This window comes from Zingiber officinale, chromosome 7B (assembly GCF_018446385.1).
Source record: "Zingiber officinale cultivar Zhangliang chromosome 7B, Zo_v1.1, whole genome shotgun sequence".
In the NCBI taxonomy this organism is placed as follows: Eukaryota; Viridiplantae; Streptophyta; class Magnoliopsida; order Zingiberales; family Zingiberaceae; genus Zingiber; species Zingiber officinale.
This window is the reverse complement of record NC_055999.1, coordinates 34574610-34586302: the sequence shown is the minus strand read 5'-3', so window position 1 is coordinate 34586302 and position 11693 is coordinate 34574610. Positions and strand designations below refer to the sequence as shown.

The window sequence follows — 11693 nt, the reverse complement described above, 5'->3', positions numbered from 1 at the left end:
GGTCTGATAGAGTACGTCGTCAGCTAGAGAGATACTTATTTCTCTTGTCTGACCATGATGACGTTGTGCTCATAGAGGATGAGCCTACCACCTATCAGGAAGCTGTGATGAGACCAGATTCTGAGAAATGGCTAGAGGCCATGAGATCTAAAATTGAATCCATGTACACCAACCAAGTATGGACTTTGATTGATCCACCTGAAGGGGTAAAACCCATTGGGTGTAAGTGGGTCTTTAAGAGAAAGACTGACATGGATGGACTTATCTATAAGGGTCGCTTGGTAGCTAAAGGTTTCAAGCAAATTCATGGTATTGACTATGATGAAACCTTTTCTCCAGTAGCGATGTTTAAATCCATTCGGATCATGCTTGCTATTGCAGCGTACCACGATTATGAGATCTGACAGATGGATGTCAAAACCGCGTTTCTGAATGGAAACCTACTCGAGGATGTGTACATGACACAACCTGAGGGTTTTGTAGATCCTCAGCATACTGCAGAGTATGCAAGCTGCGTAGGTCCATTTATGGACTAAAGCAAGCTTCTCGGAGCTGGAATCTTCTATTCGATGATGCAATCAAATAGTTTGGTTTCATCAAGAATGAAGATGAACCTTGTGTCTACAAGAAGGTTGTTGAGAGCATAGTTGTCTTCCTTATATTATATGTGGATGACATACTACTCATTGGGAAAGACATCCCTTTGCTGCAGTCTGTCAAGACTTGACTAGGGACTTGTTTCTCAATGAAGGACTTAGGTGAAGCATCCTGCATTCTTAGCATATAGATCTATAGAGATAGATCTAAGAGGTTTCTTGGCCTAAGTCAGAGTACATATATTGACAAGTTACTCCTACGGTTTGCCATGCAGAACTCCAAGAAGGGATTTCTGCCGATGTCACATGGCATGAGTCTTTCGAAGACTCAAGGTCCCTCTTCTAGAGAGGAGAGAGACCGCATGGATTAGATCCCTTATGTCTCAGCCATAGGATCTATCATGTATGCCATGCTATGTACTCGTTCTGATGTCTCATATGCTTTGAGCATGACGAGTAGATACCAATCAGATCCAGGTGAAAGTCACTCGATAGCGGTCAAGAATATTCTTAAGTACTTAAGAAGGACTAAAGAATATTTCTTGATATATGGAGGCAATGATGAGCTAGCTGTAAAGGGTTACAGTGATACCAGCTTCCAGACCCATCAGGATGATTATCGATCGCAGTCAGGGTTCATGTTTTGCATTAATGGTGGTGTTGTGAGCTGGAAGAGTTCGAAGCAGGACACAGTCGCTGATTCTACCACAGAGGTCGAGTACATTGCTGCATCAGAGGCAACAAAGGAGGCAGTTTAGATCCGCAAGTTCATCACTAAACTTGGGGTGGTTCCTAGTATCGCTGACCCTATTGAGCTCTTTTGTGACAACAATGGAGCTATATCACAGGCTAAGGAACCTCGCTCAGACCAGCGGACCAAACACATACTACGGCGCTTCTATCTCATTCGAGAGATTATCGAGAGAGGAGATGTGAATATTTGCAGAGTACCTACAGAGGCTAACATCGCAGATCCCTTGACCAAGGCTTTGGCATAGAGGAAGCATGATGGTCACACTAGGTCATTGGGGCTTAGAGCCTACACTGATTGGCACTAGTGCTAGTGGGAGATTGTTAGTTAGAGCCCTAGAGCCAATCATTTGATGATTGTATTATGGACTTGTTGTATCTTATTCTTATATAAATAAAGGCATTTATTTTTGGTTATTATACTTACTTGTATTGGTGCTAAATAAACTAAGTATAATAGCGTCCTTGAGTAGAAGATTTTACCTATATCAATCAGTTAGTTGAATCGATAGTGAGATGATATAGGGAACACTACTCTTAATCATTCCTAGTCGAGTATTAACATTCAGGGACAATGTTAATGCGACGAGACTAGCATGTAGGTCAACTCGATGACTTGATCTCACAAGTCATGGACATAGAGATATCAAGTTGGCACATGGGTATGCATTGGAGAATGTATACTGAATGACCCGCCATGAGAATGTATCATGGATCGTTATATGAGTGTCATATACTTTCTCATGTGGCTATTAGTATAACTACTAGTCCTTGGACCTTAAGTCACCATGGATCCCTACATAAGGAGTTACGTACTTTGGCTTCGTCAAACGTCACCCGTAACTGGGTGGACTATAAAGGCGATTATTAGGTATGTAACGAATTATGCAGAGGGATGTGAGTAATGTAGATGGGATCTATCCCTCCTATATGACGGGAGCGACATCGATATTCTTGATAGAGTGAGACCACGAAGTGCATGGCCATGCCTAAATGAGTCAATATGAGATATTGAGCTCATTTGATTGAGTGAGTCTACTTGGAGTTCAAGATTTGGATTGATTAGAGGATGACACGGTCTATGCCTCACATTGATCAATCTAGATGTCTAGGATAGAATGACAATGTCATATTTTGTGAGGAGTCACAATTAGTAGTCACAAGGTGATGTTGGATCTCAACATTCTTGTAACTTGGGTAGTAATGATGTGTTGCTAGATACCGCTCATTACTTATGCTCCTAAATGGGTTTAGGGGCATTGCCAACGTTACAAGAACCTATAGGGTCACACACTAAGGACAACTAGATGGAGATTAGGTTCATATGATGAACCAAGAGGATTAGGTTCATGTATTGAACCAAATTGGAATAAGAGTAATCCAAGTTAGGCTAATTGAGTTGGACTCAAGTTGATTCATGTGTTCGATGAGTCTAATTTAGATTATGACTCATTGAATCAATTTAATTAAATGAATTAGATTCATTATATTAAATTGGCTTGAATGAAATGGTTGGATTTGATTAACCATGAGAGAGATTTGGTCAAGTTTGACTTGACTTGAGAGGAAGAGGAAGAGTCAAGTTTGACTTGACTATTTTCCACCTCATTTGTGAGTTGGCATTAGGAGGACTAATGATTATGTGCCTGTAACAACCACCCTTCTATCTACTCTCTAGGGTGAACGTTACTTATCTACTAACTACACATAACTGGTACTACTTACTTTAACACTAGAGATACTTTAAACTATTGGAAACATATCGTATATCAGAACATGCCTCTAAACAGCAGCATATAATTTCTTGATACATTTTATTTTTTTACAGGATCAGACATGCAATAAGTGAAGCAACAAGTAAGTATAACATACAGACAAATGAAGCTTAAATATCTCTACTTCTTGCTACATCTTTTATTATCTTGGATTCATGCAATTCTTCCAAACATCTTTTCTTACAGGAATGTAATTCATTCTTCAACCGAGCAGTAATTAAAGGGAAGTTAATTAAAACTACTGCTCATTCATTTTCAAACAAATCCGAACATCACATGATATTCTTCCATAAAACAAAAACTCATATAAGAATACGGAATACTAGCATGCAAAGCAGTTACCAAGAGAATAACCCCAAGCTAGCAGTAGAAAAAAAAAACTAGCATGTACATAAGAATACTGAGCATACCACTTCACACTTCTAACAACATTTGCAAGCTACAAATCAGATATTAACTCACAGCAGGTTAAAATTTCAGCAGCAATAAAAGGGTACTGAGCATAGGAAATGGCCAATTCTTAGGAAAATAAACTCTTATACCACAGTTTAGTCAATTATGAACTCACGGCAGATTTAAAAACTCTAGCAGCAACAAAAGAGTACTAAGAAATTGCCAACTTATTTGTCCTAACACATAAAAGAAGCAAATAAAAAAAAATCCTTAGTATTGCAAAATAATTCCCCTATAGCAGTAATCAAAAAGAACACTAGCAGGTAACATTTCCAAATTCTTCTGGCAAGATCCCCAAGCTTCCATAAACAGCCTCACACACACATATCATCAACATCTCCTTGTCGCCTTCTTCTACACCACTTTAGCTTTTCCTTTATTTTTATCTATATCTGCGGTAGGAGGAAAAAGTAGTATCTATAAGCTAAAATCTTAGTAAGTGCTTTCTACTCACAAAATCCGATACGGAATGCATAAGCATAAAAGAAAGCAGGGAAATACATGCTCAACATGAAAATAGCAAATAGAACTACATCATGCATCTCTAAAGGAAACAACAATTTAATTTGCTAAAATTTGCAATTTAGATAAAAGAACTTGTTCTGTTTGTTTCCAAATTAATACTTTTATACTTTAAAATAATATTCAACTTTACTTGGGCCCGGCATTGTACCACTTTGCGCGCCTTTCTTAATGAGAATTGAGGTAGCTAATCCCAAAACCATTAAGACACTTCTAGACCTTATGTCTAGGGGCAACTTGGAGCCCATCCCTTGGACTTTGTGTCCGGTACATGCCCTTTTAAAAGTAAAATACTTTTCTTTATATCCTTCTTTAAATACTTCTTCTAATGAAATGCCTTGGCATTTATTTAAGCACTTAGTGTGCTTTGATTTTAAATTCTGGAATTCAGGTTCAACTTGTGACTTTAGTCTTGCTTGCTTGTACTTCTCACATATATACATTATACAAAAGATTCTAAAACCATATTCCACTGATATATAAAGATATATATTCAAAGCAAAACTCAACAGCAATTAAAAAAAACTACTTGGTCACAGGAAATGAATTTGGTCAAGCCCACGGTAGCAACCAATTCCGAACAGCAAATTTGTAAAACCAACTTATTTCTAAACCTTAACAGTCCTTTAATCATGCTGTGACTTGAAGGAAATATGACTACTTAGACATGCTTGAAATGTAAGGTAAATACATTTAAATTCACATGCTGTAACAATCAAGGAAGGCCCTTAAACATTCTGTCCGTGTTCTAAAAATATCACAAGAACATGAACCAAATCTTAAACCAAATTGCATTCTGTCTGTGCTCTAAAAATATCAAAAGAACATGAACCAAATCTTAAACCAAATTGCATTCTGTCCGTGCTCTAAAAATATCAACAGATTTAAACCAAAAACCTAAACCAATTTGCTAGATCAAGGTCAAAATCCGAAACCACATACTATGATAAAAGGCTACTGTTGTTCATCTTACAACAAAACACAAAATAAAACCCGAGAGCTACTCCTACCGCAGGTGAGAAGCACTTACATCGGGTTCTTGGACTTACAACCGAAGAAAAGGGTTGCTAGGGTTCGGCGAGACTCGAAATCACAGCACCTTCTACGCGTCCACGGGCTCTCCACGTCGGGGAGAGCACGAGGATGAGAAGGATTCTCGGAAAAACCCCTCGCCGGCCGCTGGAGGAGGAACCCTAACCTTGCTGCGTTTCCGCCCGAGACCGTCGTGCGTCGTCGCGAGAGAAAGAAAGGGCAAATAGGGTTTTCGGCGAGAAAGGGAAAACTTAATCCCTTTATAACTAGGTTTTTCTATTACTAACTATACCTTAAATATAATCCATTCTTTCCTTAATTAACATAACTCGCTGGCACAGTTGGTTGGGTCGAATACTGCTTGGGCCGAGAGACTGGGTTCGAATCCTGCCGCGTCCACTTTTTATTTCCACTTTCCTAATTACCGCTTAAATACGCTTCGTTACATATATAGTTAACGAAATGGTTCCCAGCTCAGTCGGTTGCGTCGTGTCCGGCTTAACTTGGGTTCGGGGTTGTGGGTTCGAACCCTAGCTCTTGCATTTTTTTTTTTTAAACTTTCTCCACTTGGTAAAAATACCAAACGGACTCAAAAAATTGCATAAAAATATTCTAAAAATTCCTAAAAATCTCTTGGATATTTTAAAAGTATTTCCAAATATTTTTATGGACTTTTAGAACTTAAAATAAGGAAAATTGGGTCGTTACAGTGCCACATCATCATAGTTGGCACATGTGTGTGCCACCTCATGGAGGTTACAAATTCCCTCTTTAATGGCCACATTAAAGAGAATGGAGGTTACAACTCCAAGAGGTGGCCAACCACTTTTGTTAGTGAATGAAATTCATTTTTCATTCAAGGCATTTTATTCCACCATCTTCTTCCTCAAGCTCTCAACCTTTCTCCCTCTCCTCTCTTGGCCAAACCTTACCAAGGTGCTAGCACACCTTTGTGTTAGGTTTCTCCACCTATTTGTTCATGTGGATACTTCTAGAGGGTTGTACACTTGACAACCTCGAGATCCGACATCACTTGGAAGAGCGGTATACGCGAAGGGCTTCGCACCAAAGGTAAAGATCTTCTCCTAATGTAGATCTAGATGTAAGAAACTCATACTCGTAAATTTTGTTTTATTTTACTTCGCACGGATCCGGTGGCATGGGGGTTTCGGGATTTCCACGACGCGAAAAAGTGGTTTTCGCGGCCCGAAAAATCCAACAATAACATATCATAAAAGAGTATCATGTCATATCATATCATATCATAACCTATCATATCATAAAAGTGTATGCAAGATGTCTTTCAAAAACATGCTCCATGTCATGTGCAAGATGCCTTTTAAAATAAATATCATATAATACTCAAATATAATCTCAACATGAGGGTCCGGCTATGTACCACAGAACATAAATGCGCGCAATCCCTAGGACGGGGTAGCTAGTCCCGAACCTACTAGGGAACTAGGTCCGTACTACGTCCATCGACCTTGGGACGAACTAAGGAGCCCATCCCTTGGACACTAAGGTCCAGTACAAGCCACAAAAAAAGTAAAGTAGCATGTCATATTTACTTATCATATCATGAAGAGTGCTCTTAGTCCCAACCAAAAGGGGATCAACTCTTAGGCCTTTACTTGTCATATCTTAAAGAGTGCTCTTAGTCTCAACTAATAGGGAAGCATCTCTTAGGCCTTTACTTGTCATATCATAAAGCATGCATACTTGAGCATATAGCCCATCATAAGAGTCATTATCATGCATGATTCATAAGCATACATAAATGAGCATATGACATATCATAGGGAAACATAATCATGCATGGAAAACATTAACTAGCATCTCCTAATTCATATCATAGCATGTGAGACACATAGTAAATCACAATTGGGTCTCTAACCCTAATTCCATGGAGTGGCCGAAACATGCAAGGTATTGTCCTAGGTTACAAGTAACATAAAAGCATTTGAACCCTAAACCAACTTCATAACACTTATCATAAAGAACATCATGAGCATGTTTAGTTTAGGTTCTAAGCTTCCTAGGTCCTTTAATCTTGTTATGGCCGAAACTTGCCACGCATGAATCTAGGTTACAAGTAACATGAAAGCATATGAACCCTAAACCAACTTCATAACACTTATCATAAAGAACATCATGAACATGTTTAATTTAGGTTCTAAGCTTCCTAGGTCTTTTAATCTTGTTATGGACGAAACTTGCCAAGCATGAATCTAGGTTACAAACAACATAAAAACATGTGAACCCTAAACCAATTTCATATCATATATCATAAGGAACATTATGAGTATGTTTAGTTTAGGTTCTATGCTTCCTAGGTATTTTAATCATGTTATGGCCAAATGTTTAAGGAGCATGAAACTAAGTCTAAGCAACATACAAGCATAAGAATATCAAGCTAACTTCATATCATATCATAAGGAAAACAATGAGCATGTTAGATTTGATTTTTAAGATTTATTAGACCCTTAATCTTATCATGGCCGAAACCCTAAAGTGGGATGCATCTAGGTTCCAAGCAACATGCAAGCATGAAAACACTAAGAAATCTTCATACCATATCATAAGGAAAGTCATGAGCATGATAGATTAAATTTTACACTCTCCTAGGCCTTCATTTCTATCATGGCCGAAACCCTAAAACCCTAAAGTGGCATGGATTTAGGTTCCAAGCAACATACAAGTATGAAAACACTAAGTAATCTTCATACCATATCATAAAGAAAGTCATGAGCATGATAGATTAAATTTTAAACTCTCCTAGGCCTTCATTTTTATCATGGCCGAAACCTACTAGGCATAGATCTAGGTTACAAGAAACATAAAGAAAGAAAAAAAAACATTAGAATTCTAAACAGAACCCATATCCTAAGTTACATATCATAAGGGACATCGTGAGCATGTTTAATTAGGTCTTAAGCTTTCCTAGGTCTTCTTTTCATGCCTTGGTCGAAAGTTTAAAGAACATGAATCTAATTTCTAAGCAACGTACAAGCATAAGAACACTAAACTAATCTCCTATCATAGGGTACATATCATAAGAAACATAGTGAGCATGTTTAGTTTTGGTCTTAAGCTTCCTTAAGTTTTTTTTTTTTATACTTTGGTGGCCGAAAGTTTCAAGAAGCAACCCTAGATTTTTAAGCAATCTAAACTCATGGAAAAACACATGAACTACTTGTACCACAGGTGAGGGGATACTTACTTCCTCTTGCTTGGTTTTTCTTAAAAGAAGGTACCCTTGTGAAGAGGAAGAAGGAAGCTTCTCCTTCTAGTTTTCCCTTTTGCTTCTCTTGCTTGTAAGGAGTAGATCTTGAGGACTCCTTCTTGTGAATTAGTTTTCTTAGGGAGAAAACCTTAGCTTGGATTCGGAAATGATAGAGGGGAGAGTTTTAGGTCTCGGTGGAGGAGGAAAAAGGAGAAAGAAGGAGGAAGAAGAAGGAGGAAGAAGTAGCCAACCTTTCTTTCCCTTCTCTTCTCTCATTCCTACTTATTCTCAATGTGGAAAAAAAGAAAAATGTCCCAATTCATCCCCTTGATTCCTCTATTCGCTCACCCTCATTCATTCTCACGAAAATAGAAAGAAGAAAGAAGAAGAAAAAAAATAACTTGTCTTTGTCTTTTGCTTGCTTCTTCTCTTAACCAAGAGAAAGAGGAGGAAAGCTACTTGACATTTTCTTGCTTCCTTACTTAATCATACTCTTACTTTTAACTACAATTTCCATTCCTTACTAATCATATATCATTCATGACTCTATTGGTTATCATACACCAATTTAGCTTTATCTATTGTGAGGGGTTCAAGGTTCAAGCCTTAACTTCTCTCTCTTTTTATTTCTTTTTTTTTCTATTTCCCTTTTCCTTTTATTCTAGAAGAGAATACCCCATATGTATAGCTAAAAATTTTGTGGGTGTTACACTTCCTACCTCCAATAGCACATCCTCAATGATACCCATTGGGTATCTATAAGAGTGGTTAGCTAATTACAATGCTATGGTGGCTAATTTCAAGTCATTAAGTCTTAGCTTCTTACAAACAGAGTATGGAATAAGACTCACTCTTGATTCTAGATCGCAGAATGCGTTACTAATCAAAGTAGTGCCAATTTTGTAAGGAATATAGGAACTCCCAAGATCTTAGAGCTTAAGAGATAGCATATTTACCAACAAAGCACTACACTCCTAAATTAATGTGACAATCTCATATCCATACATCTTGCATTTGTTTGAAATAAATTCCTTTATGAATTTGTCAAATTTTAGCATTTGTTGTAGAGCATCCATAAGAGGAATCTCAATGCATAATTCCTTAACTTTCTCCAAGACTTTATCAAAATTTTTATCTTTCTTTACCTTGAAAAATTCTTTAAGGGAGAGAAATCGGTAGAACAATTCTTCTTATTGGAGGCTCTTGAACCAATATAGTGTTCACCACCTCCTCTTGGATGCCACTGACATGAGAAGAGGATGGAGAAGGGTCTACATTGAGTTCAATTCCCTTATCTTTAACCATCACTTAGGGTTCACCCAAGGTCCGTTGGCTTCTTAGCTTAATCATATTTATAATGTTCAATTGGATTAATCTCTAGCTTCCCTCGAAAAGACCCTAGAGTTCTTGAAGAAGAACTAGCCACTAGCGCTATTTGATTGTCAAGCACCTTCAAGTGTTTCTTAGTATTTTTCCATTCTTACATTGAGTTACTTGATATCATTCTTCATTTTCAAATGTGTAACTTGTATTTCTTCAAAGAGCTTCTCTATTCATGAAGGTTGGTAGTTTTGTTGATAGCCAGAGGACTGCCGTCCTTGATCTTGATTGTTGTGATATGAGAAATTTAGATGATTCCTCCATCCAACATTGTAAGTATTTGAATACGGATTATTTGGCCTTGCATTAAAGTTTCTAATTACATCTACTTGTTCAATCTGAGATAATTGTGCAGTTATGGTTCCTAGTTGGCAAGCTTCTTTCATATGCTCCACATCCCCAAATATTTCATAGGTTGTAATAATTATATTCATTGGATTTGTGTTCATTAAGTCGAATCTTTTTGTTAGGGCATCCATCTTTAAGGAAATTAGATTCAAAGCATCCATGTCATACTTCGCAGGGATCTTGGATCGGGTTACTATGTTATGAAGATCATTGGTGATGGTTTAGTGTCACTCTCAAAATAATTGTTTTTTTGCTTCATCTAGTCCTTTGTTCATGAGAGCTCCACCCTCTGCAGAGTCCAAGGAAACTTTTATTTGATAGTTGATTTCATTGTAGAAAGTATGAATTATGAGCCATTTTTCTAATCCATGGTGGAGGCATAGTCTCAGCATTCCTTTAAATCTATCTCAGGCTTCATTTAAAGATTCTCCATCATTTTGTCTAAATCTTGAAATAAGATTTCTATATGAGTGTTTTTCTTGGAGGATAAAACTTCTCCAAGAATCTTTGTTCACATTGCTCCCATATAGTTATACTATTAGCGAGCAAAGAATTGAGCCATGCTTTTGCTCTATCCCTGAAAGAAAAACCAAATAAAAGCAATCTTTTTACTTCGGCTAGAACGTCGTTCATCTTCATGGTACTACATATCTCATAGAAGACCTCTAAGTGTTGATTTGGCACTGCTATGGGTCCTCCCCCGAATTAATTCTATTGGACCATAGAGATTACTGTAGGCTTAATTTCAAAATTATTAGCCTCAATTGAAGGTCTGATGATGCTAGACATGAGATCCCATGTGTAAGGCATTGCATAGTCTTTCAAAGGTTTGTTTGCCATTGTTAATTGTGTTTGTTCTTCTTCCAACTGTCTCTGTAGAATTCTTCTCCTTCTAAATATTCTGTCAATCTTAGAATCAATAGGCAATAGAGTTCCTAGAGTGTTAGACCTTCTCATAAAAGAGTGAGTTCCAAATTAGAATTATTTACAAATATAAAATGAAAAATTTTATGGAAAGGAAAAACTAAGTTGAAAAAGTAAAAGCAAGAAAATAAATGCAGAATTAGGAAAGAAAATCAAATTGGAAGAAATTTACAATATGAATAAATGTAGAATTCTATTAACAAGAGGAAAAGTGTCTAGAGTAACTAAATCACTTATTAGCTAATGTCAATCACAAATACTACCCAAAAATGATGCTAAAAACTTATTGTATGACCACAAATGCACATTTATATCACCAAGTAATAAAATATTAATCCCATAGGGACTGTGGATTAAACACTAGATGAGTCAATGAAGCAAGTTATTTAGACTAATGAAGGTTGGTTGAGGTCAGGAATGCAAGAGAGCAAATGAGAGAGAGAGAGAGAGAGTGTGTGTGTGTGTCTGTGTGTGTGATCAAGAGAGAGAAGTGAAAGAAGTCCAGAAGATACAAGTGAGATTGGAAAGTTTGTTGGGAAACTATTCTAAGATTTTGGTTTCATCATAATGCTAGTTAATATACTATTAATTATTCATTTCCGATCCTCTATGTTTATGCTCTTATAGGGATTCTAACTAAATATCGGTGCAACCCCACAACTATTGCACCAGTGTGTTTATCTCGTT

At 37.2% G+C, this 11693-nt stretch overlaps 1 non-coding gene across 1 annotated transcript; it reads left to right on the top strand.

The window, feature by feature from the left end:
• The first annotated feature begins 10445 nt into the window (after positions 1-10445).
• Positions 10446-10556, top strand: LOC122007441. Its single transcript, XR_006118938.1, has one exon. It is a non-coding gene; the product is annotated as a small nucleolar RNA R71 (small nucleolar RNA).
• Positions 10557-11693: the final 1137 nt, after the last annotated feature.